At 41.8% G+C, this 22,643-nt stretch overlaps 1 protein-coding gene across 1 annotated transcript in view; it reads right to left on the bottom strand.

The window, feature by feature from the left end:
• CDH20 (cadherin 20) overlaps positions 1-22,643 on the bottom strand; it is a 770,622-nt gene that overhangs the window by 286,275 nt on the left and 461,704 nt on the right. The window lies entirely within an intron of this gene.

Genomic DNA, 22,643 nt, shown 5'->3' with positions numbered 1-22,643 from the left:
TCCAAAATGGAATAAATTAATTTTTTCCCCTCAAAATTCTACACACAATACCCCATAATGACAATGTGAAAAAAAGTGTTTTTTGAGATTTTAGCAAATTTATTAGAAATAAAAAACTAAGAAATCACATGTACATAAGTATTCACAGCTTTGCTCAATACTTTGCTGAGGCACCTTTGGCAGCAATTACAGCCTCAAGTCTTTTTGAATATGATGCCACAAGCTTGGCACACCTATCTTTGGCCAGTGTTACCTGTTCCTCTTTGCAGCACTTCTCAAGCTCCACCAGGTTGGATTGGAAGTGTTAGTGCACAGATATTTTAAGATTTCTTCAGAGATGTTCAATTGGATTCAAGTCTGCGCTCTGGCTGGGCCACTCAAGGATATTCACAGAGTTGTCCTGAAGCCACTCCTTTGATATCTTGGCTGTGTGCTTAGGGTCGTTGTCCTGCTGAAAGATGAACCATCACCCCAGTCTTAGTGCAAGAGCCTACTGGAGCAGGTTTTCATCCAGAATGTCTCTGCACATTGCTGCTTTCATCTTTCCCTCTATCCTGACTAGTCTTCCAGTTCTTGCCACTGAAAAACATCCCCAAAGTATGATGCTGCCACCACTATGCTTCACTGTAGGGATGGTAATGAGCGGTGCCTGGTTTCCTCCAAACATGACACCCGGCATTCACGCCAAAGAGTTCAATCTCTGTTTTATGAGACCAGAGAATTTTGTTTCTCATGGTCTAAGAGTCCTTCAGGTGCATTTTGGCAAACTCCCGGTGGGCTGCCATGTGCTTTTTACTGAGGAGTGGCTTCCATCTGACCACTCTACCATACAGAGATATAAAGGAGAAAAAGATCCCCAGTGGTATGCCAATCCCACTCTCCTGGCGCTGTTTAATAAACCTTTATAAATATGAGGTTTTTTTGGTATAAATATATCTCGTATAAATAAACAGCAGCGTATGTTTTGAGACTTGGTTAGGGTCTCTAGCATAAACAAAATGATATAGATCTAAGAAACATCGCGCTATTAATTGAATAAAATAGAATATATATATATAAAGATGAATTTTTATCAATTTAAAAATAAGGCTGTGAAGTTGTCAGAAATGAGGTCGGGAGACTGTTTATAAACAATAAAATACTTTTTATTTTAAACCAAATACTCCACCACGTGGAATATGGAAGTAAAACATATATATAAAAATTTATGAATATCACTCTACCATACAGGCCTAATTGGTGGATTTCTGCAAATATGGTTGTCCTTCTGGAAGGTTCTCCTCTCTCCACAGAGGAATTCTGTAGCTATGAAAGATTGACCATCGGGTTCTTGGTCACCTCTCTGACTAGGACCCTTCTGCCTTGATTGCTCAGTTTAGACGGCCAGCCAGCTCTAGGAAGAGTCCTGGTGGTTTCCGAACTTCTTCCATTTACGGATGATGGAGGCCACTGTGCTCAGTGGGACCTTCAAAGCAGCAGATATTTTTCTGTACCCGTCCCCAGATTTGTGCCTTGAGACAATCCTGTCTCGGAGGTCTACAGACAATTCCTTTGACTTCATGCTTGGTTTGTGCTCAGATACACTGTCAAGTGTGGGACCTAATATAGACAGGTGTGTGCCTTTTCAAATCATGTCCAATCAACTGAATTTACCACAGGTGGACTCCAATTAAGCTGTAGGGACATCTCAAGGATGATCAGTAGAAACAGGATGCACCTGAGCTCAATTTTGAGCTTCATGGCAAAGGCTCTGAATACTTATGTACATGTGATTTCTTAGCTTTTTATTTTTAATACATTTGCAAATAATCTCAAAAAAACATTTTTCACATTGTCATTATGGGGTATTGTGTACAGAATTTTGAGGGGGGAAATGAATTTATTCCATTTTGGAATAAGGCTGTAACATAACAACATGTGGAAAAAGTGAAGCGCTGTGAATACTTTCCGGATGCACTGTAGAAACAACAGTCATACAGTAAGTCAGACACAACTGTAGCGGAAGGTCAATACCTGTGAAAAGGAAAATTGTACCCAATAAGAGAAAACATCTTTAGAGATCCTATTTAGTATGCAAACAGAGGCAAATTTAGGGTCTGACTGCCCCTAGGTTCAATATTGTTGGCTTCCCCATCCAGATCCCACCCCCTGCTGTCGCCTTCACAACTGCAATCAGATTTCGAACTAGTGTCAGTTAAGTATAGCTGCAGAGCCACCCAAAAGCAGTGTTGGCGGCTCTGCATTGTCATCATGTCACTGTTGGCCCAGACTTCACCCTCTAGTCCAGAAGCTGAAGGCTCCCAGCAGATAGCAATGGGGCAAGTAGCCCCAAGTTCTCCTGCCCCTCCTATAATCAAATTTAGGCCTGTAACCCCCCCCCCCCCCCTCCATCCTCTCCCCTGCTGGTGCTACATGAAAAATGGATCAGAAGCTCTTGTATTTTGGTTACCATATTAATTTTGTGTCATTTTTTTTAGATAAACACATTTGCATATATTGTATCAGCACTGATATCTAAGAGTATTAATTAATACATACCTGTAGGAGGAGCTGTATCAAGCTTTGGAGAGTGCGAGAAAGTGGAATAGTTGCCCAAAGCAACAAGACAGTTTTGGTCATTTCATAGAGTGTGCTAGATAAATAACAGAAGCTCATCTGTTGCTTTGGGCAACTTCTCCACTTTATATATCGCCAAGGTTTAATACATCTCCCCCACAGTTCAAAGTTTGCACAATAAATATGGCCAATACGTATTCTATTATGACATATTCATCTTCCTTGTGCTTGTTTTCATTCCAGTAATTCATTTCCAATAATGCCATGCAGGGATAACAATACATGCATATTGACAGATTCAATTATATTTTCCCAAGTCCAATGGAGTATGTACTTATTTAGGAAAGAAGATATAAGTTTATTAAAGGGCTAACAGATAAAGCAAATACATTTTGCTCTAACACAATTGTAGCAGTAGCATGCATACCTCACAATCATTGGGGCATATTCATCATGGGAAAAATTGTGAAATGAGAGTTTCTTCTTTAAGAATTTTTTTTAATCTGAAATACTGCTCCTTCTGCAGAGACAGCTTTTCAGAAATCGATATATTTCTCCTGTGCTGCTCAGCATTATTAGACTGTTTTATGTTAGTGCACATGCTCAGTCTCGTTAGGGGGCTTGCAGTGAGACCCGGAGAAGTGAGGAGCCGGACCCGACGTCAGGACACGTGTGAACCTGGATCCGCTGCTGTAAGGGAACAATTCCCCGCCACCGCCGGGATACATATGAGCCTGGCGCCGCCCCTGAAAGGGGACAATCCGCCACCGCATGAATCCCGGGGGGAACTTGAGAGCCAGGAGCTGTTGAAAGTGGTCCGCCATGGCTGCTTGTCGGTTGCTGATAATCAATGGGTGGCAAGAGATTCTCTCTTGCCACCCATTGCCTGGGACCGGCGGGAACACAGCAGTAGGGAACCCGCTGCCAAAGAGGAGGAGGAGCTGCGGGCAAGGGAGACAGTTGGGACTGACTTGAACACAGTGTGAGGTAATCTGCCGCCGAAGGGTAGGAGGAGCTGACAGCACAGCAGCGGGGCTAACAGATCCTGTCGCTAAGTGCTGACAGCCGGGCAGAATAAATACAAGCTGCCCGCTGCAAGCAGCTTGTACAGCTTTATGAAACTGAACAACATCCCAGGATGGCAAAGTTTCACTATCAAACTCCCCCAAAAAATGTTTTATTAGTCAAAAATGTGTATTGGTCATATCTCCTTTGTTACAGCTTTGATGAATAAAGATTTGACAAAACAAAAATCACAATTTGATAACATTCTCATAATTTAAGGATAATGATATGCCCCAATGTATTAATACACATACTGTAGGTTGTGTGTGTGTAATGAGGTTGCTAACAGATGCAGTGTTCCCTGTCACTCCCCATGCTTTCACATCAACAGATGAATATGAAGCAACCTAGGGTTTTGTGATGGAAAAACATGCATAATATTTCTATAAACATTCTTACATTTGCTCTATGATTTCATATAATAGCTTTGATTTAAAAAAATAATTGGAGCCTGCTAATACATATTAAGACAGTGATTTATTTTCATTATTTCATTTGTAAAACAGTAGGAGAGAGAGCAAAACATTAACATTTTTATTCAATGTCTGAGCTGACCTATATTATTTAAAAATACATGAGTTGACCTACATATATACGTAATGCAAGGCAAATGTCTATGATTTATTGACTTAATTATATAATATACACAAATATGATTTAGTACATATTTCTGTAGTGATGATTGATTTATGTTGTACAATAAAGCAAAACAAAGTATAAAGGGTATATTTACTAAGCGGCTGATTGTCAAAGCTGCTACAAGTTTTCATAGGGCAATAATATTAAATGCAAAACCAGGATTTAAGGCTGTAACTAGGGCAGTGCCAATAGGACAATCCAGGTACAATTTACCTTGCAGAGCTATCTCCTCCTTTGAATGCCCTGGGCACTCATCTTCCAGGTCCCTGCCCTCTCAATGCATTGTTTTCAGGGATTAGGTGGGGGAAGGGGGGGGGGGGGGGGTCGGAAGAAGTAGGGCCGCATAGGGTTTACTGTATATGATCCCTTCCAGGAGTCTTTTGTATTGAATATATTATGGCATTTTTATCCCCCATCGACAGAATTGATGACAAGTAACCAAATTCAGAAGCTGCTGCTTAGTAAATAAACCCCTAATCTGTTTTATCAGCTATCTTCTATCATATTTTATTTTTAACACTATATTTTGTATTATGCCCCACTCCATGTAAACTGTATCCAGAGCCGGCCCGCTCTAGGCAAGATTTTGGTTGGTGCCCCCTAGCACCACGGTAGCATCTAGTTTCTCTTCGTGCAGAGGACCTTTCCCATAACCCCCTGGGTCCATGTCACAATCTATTTGGAATAGAAAAGTGTGGCGAGCGAAGCGGAGCGGAGCGAGACACCGAGCCCGCGAGGGTCCAAAGCTGCATAGAAAAAAAAATACCCCAAACGATCGGAGAACGAAGAAAACATTTAGGAGCTGTAAGAGCGGAAGTTCTCTCCTGCCCACTCGTTATGTCATGTCCAGGTCCTTTGCACGAAGGCAACATAGACACAACCCTAGCACCACCGCTGGTTCCGCCTCTGACCTTGCACCTCTTTCCCAGCACAATCACCCCTTACCCATAGCAGTCCTTATTTTGGTGTTTGTACCCCCTATATTTTAAATTGGAACAGTTCGCACATTTGGCGCACAGCCCAAAAAGAGGTGTGTTTTTGCTGGCAAGGGGCATGGCCACACAATACTAACCCCAATTCCAATTACGCCACACAGTACTGCAACTTTATTCACATTTGATCATGCGATAGTGTCCATAATTCATATTACATCCCACAGTAGTATCACTTTACCTTATAAACATTACTCCTCACAGTAGAGCCCCTTATTCACATTACATCACACTGAATTGCTCCTTATTCACATTACATCGCACCTTATTGCTCTTTATTCACATTAGATGACACAGTAGTGCCCTTTCTATACGCAACGCCACATAGTAGAGCACCTTATACACATAATGCCACACATTAGTAATGCATTTATACACATGATTCCACACAGTAATGCCCCTTACACATTATTAATGTCCTTATAAAAGTAATGCACCTTAAACATTATGACAACCTTTATTAAAGCCCTTATACACATAATGACACACATAGTGCCCCCTACACATTTGCTGCACATTATTAGTGCCCCTATATACATAATGACACACATATAGTAGTACCCTTTTACACATATGCCACACATTATTAATGCCCTTATACACATAATGACACACATAGTGCCCCCTACACATTTTCTGCACAGTATTAGTGCCCCTATACACATAATGACACACATACAGTAGCACCCTGTTACACATAAGCCGCACATTATTAATGCCCTTATACACATAATGACACACATAGTGCCCCTTACAATTATGGTGCACATTATTAATGCATTTTTACATGACACACATAATGCTCCTTACACGTATTCTGAACACTACTGCACAATCAACCCACTCACATGCACACATCACTCACACTTCCACTAACACTGTGACATACAGATGTGTCCTCATAAATCTTTCCTCAGCGCTAACGTTGGGCACCTTTTTTTATGAAAATGCAAATTATTAGCATTGCTATGTGGCTACGATGCACAAGCAGGTTCTGCTGATTAAAATGATATGCAGCATGCCTATATACTGTGTGAGACTGTGGCTCTATCTGCATAAGAAATGCTACACACAGAATATAGGCATGCCGCATATAATTTTAATCAGCAGAAGCTGCTGATGCCCCTAGGCATATCAAATGCCCTAGGCAATTGCCTAGTCTGCCTATGCCTATGGCCGGCTCTGACTGTATCCAACTGTACTCTAGGCCCAGAGATTCCATTGAATTATTAGAAGTTTGCAGTAACATATTCTGCAGGGCTGTGCAGTCAGAACAGGAACCATTTTTTTCTGCACATAAATCTCAGCCCAGTGGAGGTTACAGTTCAATAGACACACATAGCAGAAATCTGCAGCAGTTGGAGGAAACTTACACCAGTACAGTATGGGGAACATACACAAACTTCATGTAGTAAGCACTGTGGGTGAAATTAAACCCTCGGAGCCAGCAATGCGTGGCATCAGTATTACATGTCTGATTTGAAAAATATCAAAAAAATAATTTTTGATTGCTTTGAACAAAATAGACAAATTTATTAGGGTTAGCACAATGTTAAGCTTGTTTTAGAAGTCACTGGAGCATTAATGGATTTTTATTCTTTTGATGGAGTTTAAAGAATAATTAAACATGCAGTAAATCTAATGTGGGATATACATCTATAGGCCAATTGCCAATTTTGCCAATCCAATCCACCGATCAGTGGACTAGGATGATCAGAGATTCATTGGGGGATATGCAAACTCCTACATGATAAAAATCCTTGACTGGACGATTGCTATCACTTTGGGTCAGAATCAGCAAATTGAGGATTTGCAACATGTTGGATTTTCCAATGACCCAAACAGATCATCGGCAAAACAGGGACTTGCTCTGATACTTGTCCAGTGTATAGGCGGGATGTACTAACCTCCGCCGCCACGTTAGTTGCCGTTTTCACTGCAATCTGAGTCACCGCTCCACTGCCCGCCGCTACCCATTTGCTCCCCATCTGCGTTCTCTCTCCTCATCAGCGCCGCGGCCACAGAGCTCTCCTATCGTCGTTGTGCTTGGTCTGTGCTCTGCTCCCCCTGGCCGTCTGCGCATGCTAACTTTGTCACAGCTTTCCGGGCATGCCCGGAAAGCTGTGACAAAGTACGCATGTGCAGACGGCCAGGGGGAGCGCAGCGCAGCACAGACCGAGCGCAACGGCGATAGGAGGACTCTGTGGCCGCGGTGGTGATGAGGAGAGGGAACAAAAGCAGATGGGGGAGCAAAGGGGTAGCGGCGGGCAGCGGACTAGGTGGCCTTTAACTTCATTTCTGCTGGTAAAATCCAATGTCTGTGTTTTTTTGCTTCAGAAAATGTAAAATATTTTCTAAACATTAATCATTTCTCATACTGCTAGCTTGTCATTACAACATATTATATTTAACATACAATCAAACAATAAATTATATATGCCAAATCTTAGACAAACGTCCATTATACAGTGAAAGGATAGAAAGTATATATCAGGTCAACTCAAATACTCAACAGTCTACATGATACGACTAATGTTTAAATTGTACGTTATATTCTCAAATATAACTATCTGGGATGTGAGTATGATTATTATTTTATTTTATTTAAGCTTAACTATGGGATTGACTCTGTTCTTATCTCTTTATTGTATCCACACATTTTTTATTTATTTTCTATGGACTGGACCAATAGTACACTCCAAAAAGAGAAATTAACAAGGAAATATTTAAAAATTTGGCTCCCATATCTCCACACATTATCACCATTAATTAAAGAGGCCCTGAGGCAGTGTTTTCAGTAAACAACTTGGTACAATATGGAAAGGAACACCTCAATTGCACCATTCTAACCATGGGCCTAATTGAGATCTGATCGCAGCAGCAAATTTGTTAGCTAATAGGCAAAACCATGTGCATTTCAGGAGGGCAGATATAACATGTGCAGAGAGAGTTAGATTTGGATGGGGTGTGTTCAAACTGAAATCTAAATTGCAGTGTAAAAATAAAGCAGCCAGTATTTACCCTGCACAGAAATAAAATAACCCACCCAAATCTAACTCTCTCTGCACATGTTATATCTGCCCCCCTGCAGTGTACATGGTTTTGCCCATTTTGCCCAACAAATTTGCTGCTGCAATCAGATCTGAATTAGGCCCTAGGTTGGGACGTGGAGCATGAGTCTCTATTTTATATAACCTGTTCTTTACTACACATCTAATGTCACTAAGGTAGGGGTTACACGATTTCTCCTATAATCATGTATGGTACTGCCCCCTTAATATTGCACTTGTTACTGTATCTCTCACCATGAAATGTTTTTTAGTGAGATGTGAAATTATGTATTGTCATGTATGGTTGACTTACTACTGTTACTTGTTAATAAAAATGTATTGGAAAAAAAAACTATGGGATTGTATACATTGCAACAAATAAAGATATACTTATCTCAGTCTTCAAAATGCATTATGATTGAAATTCATTTTATTTCAGACTAGTGTTGGGATTGATGGGCGGGTGGGAATCTGTTTGGCACATTATATTTCATTGCATTGCATTTGCTTACAACTGGAAACTGTCATGAGTATACAGCTAGTTCCAGCACTTCTTAAAATGCATCCATTTATTGCTATTTTGACTACTTCAGATGCTGCAATCACTTGTGGTTAATAGAATAAATTACCACAGCAGAATTTACCACTGCCAGTGACAATAATAGTGTCTATTTACTAAGCTCAGGAGAGAGAGACAAAGTAGAGAGAGAGAGAGAGAGAGAGAGAGAGAGAGAGAGAGAGATAAAGTACTAGCCAATCAGCTCCTAACTGTAATTTTTCAATCACAGCCTGTAACTTGGCAGTTAGGAGCTGATTGGTCCTTGATCACCGTCCATTTTATGTGCCTCCAAATCTTAATAAATAGACACCTAAGCAGCTTAAAGTTGACTATTGAATATAAAAATAAAATGAATGTATCATAGACTTTTATCTTTGTATTTAATTGTATGATACTGTAAATTACATTTATTTTTTATCAGCTTTAAAGTTAAAATATTAGCAACAACAAAAACTCCTTTGATAAGTACTCTTAGGAAATGTTTCATTCCTCACAATGCAGTTAAAAACAAAGAAAAAAAACACTGTAACATTTCCACTTAATTAGATATGCCCGTTAACCATGTATAATTGTGGAAAGACAATTTAGTTCTTGCATTAAAAGGACTAAATCAGAACTGCTTGTAATATGACTGTCTGTTATCTTTCTTGCTTCAAAATGCAGCTGATTTTTAGCCAGCCACATTCAAATACACCACACTAGCAAATATAGTTATATTAATGCTCTTTTACTCAGTGAAGTGTTCTGACATTTTAGACAATTTTTCTGTCATATTATATGTATAGAACAAAGATGTTAAATTTTACCTGTAAGATGCACAGTATGATTATTTTAAATAAATTATAGATCTATATAAGAGTATTGAGCAAGCAGAACAAGACAGATGTCTTAGATTTTCATTCCAGAATTCTTTTACTTAATTTGAAATAATTTTGATTCCAAGGTAACACTCATACTTAGTTACAGTAATATGGTAATTTATGTATAATGGTTCCAGGCAGTACTTTGTCTACACCTAGCAATCCAAATGTACTTAATAAAACATACTGCAAAGCTATTGTGGTAAGACAGATGTTTCAAATCTATTGGCACCCGAAATATAAGTCAGTATGGCATCTATGGTAGGTCTAGGTCACTATGATATCAGTTTTTTTTTTTTACTAAAATATTTGGGTACTTTCAACTAATACATTACTTATTAATCATTGTGATCAATTATTTTCAACAGATAACAATTTTCCTTTCCTCTCTTATGGGTCTATTTACTAAGCCTTGGATGGAGATAAAGTTGCTGGAGATAAAGTACCAGCCAATCGGCTCCTAACTGTCATTTTTCAAACACAGTCTGTGGCATGGCAGTTAGGAGCCGATTGGCTGGTACTTAATCTCCAGTGACTCTACCTCCATCCAAGTCTTAGTAAATAGACCCCTTAGAATGAAAAATCATATAGGCTAAATGCTTGATACACAACAGTAAACCAGCAGGGAAGTGCTGTGACAAGGATATTTGGAACCTGACAGGCTACTGAGATTAATTGGAGCTGTCCCGCAGCAAGATTTTTTGATATCTATATATTTAAAGAGGCCAGAGAGAGAGAGAGAGCGATAGAGAGAGAGAGAGAAATCACTATATCTAAGACGAAGCTTTATAAAACATTAAGAGCTGGATATATGCATGCAACCAAGATTGGGAGAAACATGTGACAGAGTGATGAAAGTATTAGTGCACTCAGGACTGAGAGATATAATTGATACAGTGCTGAAGTTTCCATGTATGCGTCTGCAGGACACCAGTACTAGATGCTGGTACTCTTTGTGGAATTCCAAATTAGAGATGAGCAAGTCAATTTCCTAGAAACCGAACCCACCCAAACTGTGCATTATGAGTAGATCCGAGTCCCAGCTCTGGTCCTCATGTCAGGCACAGATCTGAAAACTAGAGATGAGCGGGTTCGGTTTCTTTGAATCCGAACCCGCACGAACTTCACTTTTTTTTCCACGGGTCCGAGCGACTCGGATCTTCCCGCCTTGCTCGGTTAACCCGAGCGCGCCCGAACGTCATCATGACGCTGTCGGATTCTCGCGAGGCTCGGATTCTATCGCGAGACTCGGATTCTATATAAGGAGCCGCGCGTCGCCGCCATTTTCACTCGTGCATTGAGATTGATAGGGAGAGGACGTGTCTGGCGTCCTCTCCATTAGAATAGAGATAGATAGATTAGATAGAGAGAGATTGTGCAGAGTCGCAGACAGAGTTAGTTTACCACAGTCAGTGACCAGTGCAGTTGCTAGTTAACTTTTATTTAATATAATATATCCGTTCAGTTCTCTCTGCTATATCCGTTCTCTGCCTGAAAAAAAAAACGATACACAGCACAGTCAGTCACACAGTGTGACTCAGTCTGTGTGCACTCAGCTCAGCCCAGTGTGCTGCACAGTCATCAATGTATAAATTAAAAGCTTATAATTAATTGTGGGGGAGACTGGGGAGCACTGCAGGTTGTTAGCAGGAGCCAGGAGTACAATTATATTAATTAACAGTGCACACTTTTGCTGCAGGAGTGGTGACCAGTGCCTGACCACCAGTATAGTATTGTTGTATACTACTAATATCTCTTTAAATATCAACCAGTCTATATTAGCAGCAGACACAGTACAGTGCGGTAGTTCACGGCTGTGGCTACCTCTGTGTCGGCACACGGCAGGCAGTCCGTCCGACCAGAATTGTATTATTTATTATTATATACCTACCACCTAACCGTGGTTTTTTTTTCATTCTTTATACCGTCATAGTGTCATCCTAATTGTTACGAGTATACTACTATCTCTTTATCAACCAGTGTACAGTGCGGTAGTTCACGGCTGTGGCTACCTCTGTGTCAGCACACGGCAGGCAGTCCGTCCGACCAGAATTGTATTATTTATTATTATATACCTACCACCTAACCGTGGTTTTTTTTTCATTCTTTATACCGTCATAGTGTCATCCTAATTGTTACGAGTATACTACTATCTCTTTATCAACCAGTGTACAGTGCGGTAGTTCACGGCTATGGCTACCTCTGTGTCGGCACACGGCAGGCAGTCCGTCCGACCAGAATTGTATTATTTATTATTATATACCTACCACCTAACCGTGGTTTTTTTTTCATTCTTTATACCGTCATAGTGTCATCCTAATTGTTACGAGTATACTACTATCTCTTTATCAACCAGTGTACAGTGCGGTAGTTCACGGCTGTGGCTACCTCTGTGTCGGCACACGGCAGGCAGTCCGTCCGACCAGAATTGTATTATTTATTATTATATACCTACCACCTAACCGTGGTTTTTTTTTCATTCTTTATACCGTCATAGTGTCATCCTAATTGTTACGAGTATACTACTATCTCTTTATCAACCAGTGTACAGTGCGGTAGTTCACGGCTGTGGCTACCTCTGTGTCGGCACACGGCAGGCAGTCCGTCCGACCAGAATTGTATTATTTATTATTATATACCTACCACCTAACCGTGGTTTTTTTTTCATTCTTTATACCGTCATAGTGTCATCCTAATTGTTACGAGTATACTACTATCTCTTTATCAACCAGTGTACAGTGCGGTAGTTCACGGCTGTGGCTACCTCTGTGTCGGCACACGGCAGGCAGTCCGTCCGACCAGAATTGTATTATTTATTATTATATACCTACCACCTAACCGTGGTTTTTTTTTCATTCTTTATACCGTCATAGTGTCATCCTAATTGTTACGAGTATACTACTATCTCTTTATCAACCAGTGTACAGTGCGGTAGTTCACGGCTGTGGCTACCTCTGTGTCGGCACACGGCAGGCAGTCCGTCCGACCAGAATTGTATTATTTATTATTATATACCTACCACCTAACCGTGGTTTTTTTTTCATTCTTTATACCGTCATAGTGTCATCCTAATTGTTACGAGTATACTACTATCTCTTTATCAACCAGTGTACAGTGCGGTAGTTCACGGCTGTGGCTACCTCTGTGTCGGCAGTCGGCAGGCAGTCCGTCCATCCATAATTGTATTATTATTATAATATATACCACCTAACCGTGGTTTTTTTTCCATTCTTTATACCGTCGTCATAGTGTCATACTAGTTGTTACGAGTATACTACTATCTCTTTATCAACCAGTGTACAGTGCGGTAGTTCACGGCTGTGGCTACCTCTGTGTCGGCAGTCGGCAGGCAGTCCGTCCATCCATAATTGTATTATTATTATAATATATACCACCTAACCGTGGTTTTTTTTCCATTCTTTATACCGTCGTCATAGTGTCATACTAGTTGTTACGAGTATACTACTATCTCTTTATCAACCAGTGTACAGTGCGGTAGTTCACGGCTGTGGCTACCTCTGTGTCGGCAGTCGGCAGGCAGTCCGTCCATCCATAATTGTATTATTATTATAATATATACCACCTAACCGTGGTTTTTTTTCCATTCTTTATACCGTCGTCATAGTGTCATACTAGTTGTTACGAGTATACTACTATCTCTTTATCAACCAGTGTACAGTGCGGTAGTTCACGGCTGTGGCTACCTCTGTGTCGGCAGTCGGCAGGCAGTCCGTCCATCCATAATTGTATTATTATTATAATATATACCACCTAACCGTGGTTTTTTTTGCATTCTTTATACCGTCGTCATAGTGTCATACTAGTTGTTACGAGTATACTACTATCTCTTTATCAACCAGTGTACAGTGCGGTAGTTCACGGCTGTGGCTACCTCTGTGTCGGCAGTCGGCAGGCAGTCCGTCCATCCATAATTGTATTATTATTATAATATATACCACCTAACCGTGGTTTTTTTTCCATTCTTTATACCGTCGTCATAGTGTCATACTAGTTGTTACGAGTATACTACTATCTCTTTATCAACCAGTGTACAGTGCGGTAGTTCACGGCTGTGGCTACCTCTGTGTCGGCAGTCGGCAGGCAGTCCGTCCATCCATAATTGTATTATTATTATAATATATACCACCTAACCGTGGTTTTTTTTCCATTCTTTATACCGTCGTCATAGTGTCATACTAGTTGTTACGAGTATACTACTATCTCTTTATCAACCAGTGTACAGTGCGGTAGTTCACGGCTGTGGCTACCTCTGTGTCGGCAGTCGGCAGGCAGTCCGTCCATCCATAATTGTATTATTATTATAATATATACCACCTAACCGTGGTTTTTTTTGCATTCTTTATACCGTCGTCATAGTGTCATACTAGTTGTTACGAGTATACTACTATCTCTTTATCAACCAGTGTACAGTGCGGTAGTTCACGGCTGTGGCTACCTCTGTGTCGGCAGTCGGCAGGCAGTCCGTCCATCCATAATTGTATTATTATTATAATATATACCACCTAACCGTGGTTTTTTTTCCATTCTTTATACCGTCGTCATAGTGTCATACTAGTTGTTACGAGTATACTACTATCTCTTTATCAACCAGTGTACAGTGCGGTAGTTCACGGCTGTGGCTACCTCTGTGTCGGCAGTCGGCAGGCAGTCCGTCCATCCATAATTGTATTATTATTATAATATATACCACCTAACCGTGGTTTTTTTATACCACCTAACCGTGGCAGTCCGTCCATAATTGTATACTAGTAAACTATCCAATCCATCCATCTCCATTGTTTACCTGAGGTGCCTTTTAGTTCTGCCTATAAAATATGGAGAACAAAAAAGTTGAGGTTCCAAAATTAGGGAAAGATCAAGATCCACTTCCACCTCGTGCTGAAGCTGCTGCCACTAGTCATGGCCGAGACGATGAAATGCCAGCAACGTCGTCTGCCAAGGCCGATGCCCAATGTCATAGTACAGAGCATGTCAAATCCAAAACACCAAATATCAGAAAAAAAAGGACTCCAAAACCTAAAATAAAATTGTCGGAGGAGAAGCGTAAACTTGCCAATATGCCATTTACCACACGGAGTGGCAAGGAACGGCTGAGGCCCTGGCCTATGTTCATGGCTAGTGGTTCAGCTTCACATGAGGATGGAAGCACTCAGCCTCTCGCTAGAAAACTGAAAAGACTCAAGCTGGCAAAAGCACCGCAAAGAACTGTGCGTTCTTTGAAATCCCAAATCCACAAGGAGAGTCCAATTGTGTCGTTTGCGATGCCTGACCTTCCCAACACTGGACGTGAAGAGCATGCGCCTTCCACTATTTGCATGCCCCCTGCAAGTGCTGGAAGGAGCACCCGCAGTCCAGTTCCTGATAGTCAGATTGAAGATGTCAGTGTTGAAGTACACCAGGATGAGGAGGATATGGGTGTTGCTGGCGCTGGAGAGGAAATTGACCAGGAGGATTCTGATGGTGAGGTGGTTTGTTTAAGTCAGGCACCCGGGGAGACACCTGTTGTCCGTGGGAGGAATATGGCCGTTGACATGCCAGGTGAAAATACCAAAAAAATCAGCTCTTCGGTGTGGAGGTATTTCACCAGAAATGCGGACAACAGGTGTCAAGCCGTGTGTTCCCTTTGTCAAGCTGTAATAAGTAGGGGTAAGGACGTTAACCACCTCGGAACATCCTCCCTTATACGTCACCTGCAGCGCATTCATAATAAGTCAGTGACAAGTTCAAAAACTTTGGGTGACAGCGGAAGCAGTCCACTGACCAGTAAATCCCTTCCTCTTGTAACCAAGCTCACGCAAACCACCCCACCAACTCCCTCAGTGTCAATTTCCTCCTTCCCCAGGAATGCCAATAGTCCTGCAGGCCATGTCACTGGCAAGTCTGACGAGTCCTTTCCTGCCTGGGATTCCTCCGATGCATCCTTGCGTGTAACGCCTACTGCTGCTGGCGCTGCTGTTGTTGCCGCTGGGAGTCGATGGTCATCCCAGAGGGGAAGTCGTAAGCCCACTTGTACTACTTCCAGTAAGCAATTGACTGTTCAACAGTCCTTTGCGAGGAAGATGAAATATCACAGCAGTCATCCTACTGCAAAGCGGATAACTGAGTCCTTGACAACTATGTTGGTGTTAGACGTGCGTCCGGTATCCGCCGTTAGTTCACAGGGAACTAGACAATTTATTGAGGCAGTGTGCCCCCGTTACCAAATACCATCTAGGTTCCACTTCTCTAGGCAGGCGATACCGAGAATGTACACGGACGTCAGAAAAAGACTCACCAGTGTCCTAAAAAATGCAGTTGTACCCAATGTCCACTTAACCACGGACATGTGGACAAGTGGAGCAGGGCAGGGTCAGGACTATATGACTGTGACAGCCCACTGGGTAGATGTATGGACTCCCGCCGCAAGAACAGCAGCGGCGGCACCAGTAGCAGCATCTCGCAAACGCCAACTCTTTCCTAGGCAGGCTACGCTTTGTATCACCGCTTTCCAGAATACGCACACAGCTGAAAACCTCTTACGGCAACTGAGGAAGATCATCGCGGAATGGCTTACCCCAATTGGACTCTCCTGTGGATTTGTGGCATCGGACAACGCCAGCAATATTGTGTGTGCATTAAATATGGGCAAATTCCAGCACGTCCCATGTTTTGCACATACCTTGAATTTGGTGGTGCAGAATTTTTTAAAAAACGACAGGGGCGTGCAAGAGATGCTGTCGGTGGCCAGAAAAATTGCGGGACACTTTCGGCGTACAGGCACCACGTACAGAAGACTGGAGCACCACCAAAAACTACTGAACCTGCCCTGCCATCATCTGAAGCAAGAAGTGGTAACGAGGTGGAATTCAACCCTCTATATGCTTCAGAGGTTGGAGGAGCAGCAAAAGGCCATTCAAGCCTATACAATTGAGCACGATATAGGAGATGGAATGCACCTGTCTCAAGTGCAGTGGAGAATGATTTCAACGTTGTGCAAGGTTCTGATGCCCTTTGAACTTGCCACACGTGAAGTCAGATCAGACACTGCCAGCCTGAGTCAGGTCATTCCCCTCATCAGGCTTTTGCAGAAGAAGCTGGAGGCATTGAAGAAGGAGCTAACACGGAGCGATTCCGCTAGGCATGTGGGACTTGTGGATGCAGCCCTTAATTCGCTTAACAAGGATTCACGGGTGGTCAATCTGTTGAAATCAGAGCACTACATTTTGGCCACCGTGCTCGATCCTAGATTTAAAGCCTACCTTGGATCTCTCTTTCCGGCAGACACAGGTCTGCTGGGGTTGAAAGACCTGCTGGTGACAAAATTGTCAAGTCAAGCGGAACGCGACCTGTCAACATCTCCTCCTTCACATTCTCCCGCAACTGGGGGTGCGAGGAAAAGGCTCAGAATTCCGAGCCCACCCGCTGGCGGTGATGCAGGGCAGTCTGGAGCGACTGCTGATGCTGACATCTGGTCCGGACTGAAGGACCTGACAACGATTACGGACATGTCGTCTACTGTCACTGCATATGATTCTCTCAACATTGATAGAATGGTGGAGGATTATATGAGTGACCGCATCCAAGTAGGCACGTCACACAGTCCGTACTTATACTGGCAGGAAAAAGAGGCAATTTGGAGGCCCTTGCACAAACTGGCTTTATTCTACCTAAGTTGCCCTCCCACAAGTGTGTACTCCGAAAGAGTGTTTAGTGCCGCCGCTCACCTTGTCAGCAATCGGCGTACGAGGTTACATCCAGAAAATGTGGAGAAGATGATGTTCATTAAAATGAATTATAATCAATTCCTCCGCGGAGACATTGACCAGCAGCAATTGCCTCCACAAAGTACACAGGGAGCTGAGATGGTGGATTCCAGTGGGGACGAATTGATAATCTGTGAGGAGGGGGATGTACACGGTGATATATCGGAGGGTGAAGATGAGGTGGACATCTTGCCTCTGTAGAGCCAGTTTGTGCAAGGAGAGATTAATTGCTTCTTTTTTGGGGGGGGTCCAAACCAACCCGTCATATCAGTCACAGTCGTGTGGCAGACCCTGTCACTGAAATGATGGGTTGGTTAAAGTGTGCATGTCCTGTTTTGTTTATACAACATAAGGGTGGGTGGGAGGGCCCAAGGATAATTCCATCTTGCACCTCTTTTTTCTTTTCTTTTTCTTTGCATCATGTGCTGATTGGGGAGGGTTTTTTGGAAGGGACATCCTGCGTGACACTGCAGTGCCACTCCTAGATGGGCCCGGTGTTTGTGTCGGCCACTAGGGTCGCTAATCTTACTCACACAGCTACCTCATTGCGCCTCTTTTTTTCTTTGCGTCATGTGCTGTTTGGGGAGGGTTTTTTGGAAGGGACATCCTGCGTGACACTGCAGTGCCACTCCTAGATGTGCCCGGTGTTTGTGTCGGCCACTAGGGTCGCTAATCTTACTCACACAGTCAGCTACCTCATTGCGCCTCTTTTTTTCTTTGCGTCATGTGCTGTTTGGGGAGGGTTTTTTGGAAGGGCCATCCTGCGTGACACTGCAGTGCCACTCCTAGATGGGCCCGGTGTTTGTGTCGGCCACTAGGGTCGCTAATCTTACTCACACAGCTACCTCATTGCGCCTCTTTTTTTCTTTGCGTCATGTGCTGTTTGGGGAGGGTTTTTTGGAAGGGCCATCCTGCGTGACACTGCAGTGCCACTCCTAGATGGGCCCGGTGTTTGTGTCGGCCACTAGGGTCGCTAATCTTACTCACACAGCTACCTCATTGCGCCTCTTTTTTTCTTTGCGTCATGTGCTGTTTGGGGAGGGTTTTTTGGAAGGGACATCCTGCGTGACACTGCAGTGCCACTCCTAGATGGGCCCGGTGTTTGTGTCGGCCACTAGGGTCGCTTATCTTACTCACACAGCGACCTCGGTGCAAATTTTAGGACTAAAAATAATATTGTGAGGTGTGATGTGTTCAGAATAGGCTGAAAATGAGTGTAAATTATGTTTTTTGAGGTTAATAATACTTTGGGATCAAAATTACCCCCAAATTCTATGATTTAAGCTGTTTTTTAGGGTTTTTTGAAAAAAACACCCGAATCCAAAACACACCCGAATCCGACAAAAATAATTCGGTGAGGTTTTGCCAAAACGCGTTCGAACCCAAAACACGGCCGCGGAACCGAACCCAAAACCAAAACACAAAACCCGAAAAATTTCAGGCGCTCATCTCTACTGAAAACGAGGCAAAAAGTCTTCTCAGCATTGGATCTCACATGTTTTGGACTGCATAAAAGTCCCTTACTTGTGATTCAGGCACCATTGCAAACAGGACGCCGGAGGGAGAGAGTGTGGGACTGTGGTCTCTGTAAGGGCATCTAGAATATAATAGTCAACTGTTGTTCAAAATGGAGAAGAAGAAAAAAGAGAGCACTACCACTTAATGATTTTTCTATGGGTAAAAAAAGATCATGAATTTGTATTATTCCTCAAAAACCTGACCACTTATCAAAATTTGGTGATATTACTGCATATCAACATCACACATTCTTATTAATAAAATCTGAACCATCAAAATCAGTGTTGTCATTTCATGGTAGTTGCCTTCACAAAAAATAGCTTAGCCAATTAAATATATAGATAATATAGATTAAATAATGTACAGCAGCTGATTACCAAGTGTAATGCAGTTTGCTAGTTATTCACAGACTCACAGTAGAGAGTGATCGATAAGAATTTAATGCATTTTAACATTATCTTTATTGTGTGAAGCCACCTGTATGGTGATAAATAGTTCTTGTACATTTGTTCAGTAATCTTTTCTGTGTACAGTGGCAGCACTAGAGGTGGGGCTGCAGCACAGTCCAAAATTGAAATAAGGGAGCCACACCAACCAGTGAGTCCCAGCCAGTGATGTTTGGCAATGTTCGGAGGGTGGCAGTTGGTGTGGCTCCCCTATTTGAATTTTTTACTGCACTGCAGCCCCACCTCTAGAGCTGTCACCGGAACCACATATCATTTGGATGATAAATATTTCTTCTCCATCCCCACATCCTTACTATTGTTCACTTTATAATTTGGCACAGACGTTCTTAGTCACTACGATGCTTATAAGTCTATCAAAGTTATCAAGTGTAGTCATTTACTTGTGTACACGCCTAGCCTCTTACTACAGTGTGGTAAGGCAGAGCTAGGGCAGTCATTGTCAAAAAGAAGGAAGAGCCACTGGAGATGACTGCTGTTAGATACAATTTGGGGTACCACATCGTTAGCTTTTTTTTCTCCCCCTTATTGAATAGGTCTAAAAGGAGTTTCTATCACCTATTTGCAAATAGGACACTATATCAGTTTGTGATAAGGCATTAAATCATTTTGAGCATTTGCTTTGTTTTTTTATGTATTTTACACTGTAATCTTTCGGAAAAGGATGAATAAAATTAATTATAATTAATTAATGAAGATTTTTTAACATGAATGAATAGCACTCATTTTTAAAAAAAATGTGTATTTTTTTTTACAAAATCTGGTCAGTTAATTACAGATTTACAGTATATATTCTTTATCTCCATATTTATTAATAAAAATGACTCATGACAGTTTTCACTTTTGGCAGTTTAGCAAGCTACTGCAACAAAACAAAAATAGGTTGTTTGTAGAGATGTGCACCGGAAAATTTTCGGGTTCTGTGTTTTGGTTTTGGATTCGCTTCCGTGGCCGTGTTTTGGATTCGGATGTGTTTTGGCAAAAACTCCCTTAAAAAATTTTGTCGGATTCGGGTGTGTTTTGGATTCGGGTGTTTTTTTTTTCAAAAACCCCTCAAAAACAGCTTAAATCATAGAATTTGGGGGTAATTTTGATCCTATAGTATTATTAACCTCAATAATCATAATTTCCACTCATTTCCAGTCTATTCTGAACACCTCAAACCTCACAATATTACTTTTAGTCCTAAAATTTGCTCCTAGGTCGCTGGATGACTAAGCTAAGCGACCCAAGTGGCCGGCACAAACACCTGGACCATCTAGGAGTGGCACTGCAGTGTCAGACAGGATGGCACTTAAAAAAATTGGCCCCAAACAGCACATGATACAAAGAAAAGAGAAAAAGAGGTGCACTGTGGTCGCTGGATGGCTAAGCTAAGCGACACAAACACCCCAATATCACAGGAATTATTTGTTCTAATCAATGGTATTATTGGTCCAAATCACTGGAAGAAAATTACAAAATCACAGGAATTATTCATTCTATTTAATGGTATTATTGGTCCAAATCACTGGAAGAAAATTACAAAATCACTGGAATTATTTGTTCTAATCAATGGTATTATTGGTCCAAATCACTGGAAGAAAATGACAAAATCACTGGAATTAAATGTCAGTAATGTCGGGAATTATATCAAATGGCAGTACCACTGGACATATACGGAAGTGTCAGACAGGATGGCACTTAAAAAAATAGTCCCCAAACAGTACATGATGCAAAGAAAAGAGAAAAAGAGGTGCACTGTGGTCGCTGGATGGCTAAGCTAAGCGACACAAACACCTCAATATCACAGCAATTATTTGTTCTAATCAATGGTATTATTGGTCCAAACACTGGAAGAAAATGACAAAATCACTGGAATTAAATGGCAGTAATGTTGGGAATTATATCAAATGGCAATACCACTGGACATATACGGAAGTGTCAGACAGGATGGCACTTAAAAAAATAGTCCCCAAACAGCACATGATGCAAAGAAAAGAGAAAAAGAGGTGCACTGTTGTCGCTGGATGGCTAAGCTAAGCAACACAAACACCTCAATATCACAGCAATTATTAATTCTAATCAATGGTATTATTGGTCCAAATCCCTGGAAGAAAATGATAAAATCACTGGAATTATTTGGCAAGATCACTGTAATTAATAATTATAAATCACTGATATTAATTGGTAAAATCTCGCTATTGCCTGCCTAGTGAAGTGGAATCTAGATGGGATTTTGTACCGGGGACACAATAACTTCATCAATTGTCTAAATCCCACTACACTAATGGTGGAAAATGGGCACACGTCTAACAGCGCACTGATTATAATGAGAACTGTTTATACTGATCACTGATGATACTACGGAGAACTGACACTGAGCAGCGAGAACAGCACTGGACTATTGTACTGTAGTATACTGGTCACCACAATGCAGCACTGACACTGAGCACAGATATTAAACACTGATCAGGATACTAGAAGTGACACAGAGCTGCAAGATACAGCAATGGCCTACTGTACTGTACTACTATATACTGGTGGTCAACACAATGCTGCACTGTACTACTATATACTGATCACAACAATGCAGCAGATATTGAGCACTGATCAGGATACTAGAACTGAGTCTGACACAGAGCTGCAAGATACAGCAATGGCTTACTGTACTGTACTACTATAATATACTGGTGGTCACCACAATGCAGCACACTGAGCACAGATATTACCAGGTGTATCTCACACATCGCTCAGTACAGATTACAGGATGTATAATCACCAGGTGTATAACACACATCGCACAGTACAGTATACAGGGTGTATAATTAATTACCAGGTGTATCACACACATCGCACAGTACAGTATACAGGGTGTATAATTAATTACCAGGAATATAACACACATCGCACAGTACAGTATATAGGGTGTATAATCCCCAGGTGTATCTCACACATCGCTCAGTACAGTATATAGGGTGTATAATCCCCAGGTGTATCTCACACATCGCTCAGTACAGATTACAGGATGTATAATCACCAGGTGTATCTCACACATTGCTCAGTACAGTATACAGGGTGTATAATCACCAGGTGTATCACAAACGTTGCACAGTACAGTATAAAGCGTGTATAATCACCAGGTGTATCACACGCGGCACAGTACAGTATACAAGGTGTATAATCCCCAGGTGTATC

Source organism: Pseudophryne corroboree, chromosome 5 (assembly GCF_028390025.1).
Source record: "Pseudophryne corroboree isolate aPseCor3 chromosome 5, aPseCor3.hap2, whole genome shotgun sequence".
Classification (NCBI taxonomy): domain Eukaryota; kingdom Metazoa; phylum Chordata; class Amphibia; order Anura; family Myobatrachidae; genus Pseudophryne; species Pseudophryne corroboree.
Note: the sequence above shows the minus strand (reverse complement) of the source record. Positions and strands in the feature narration are given on the sequence as shown.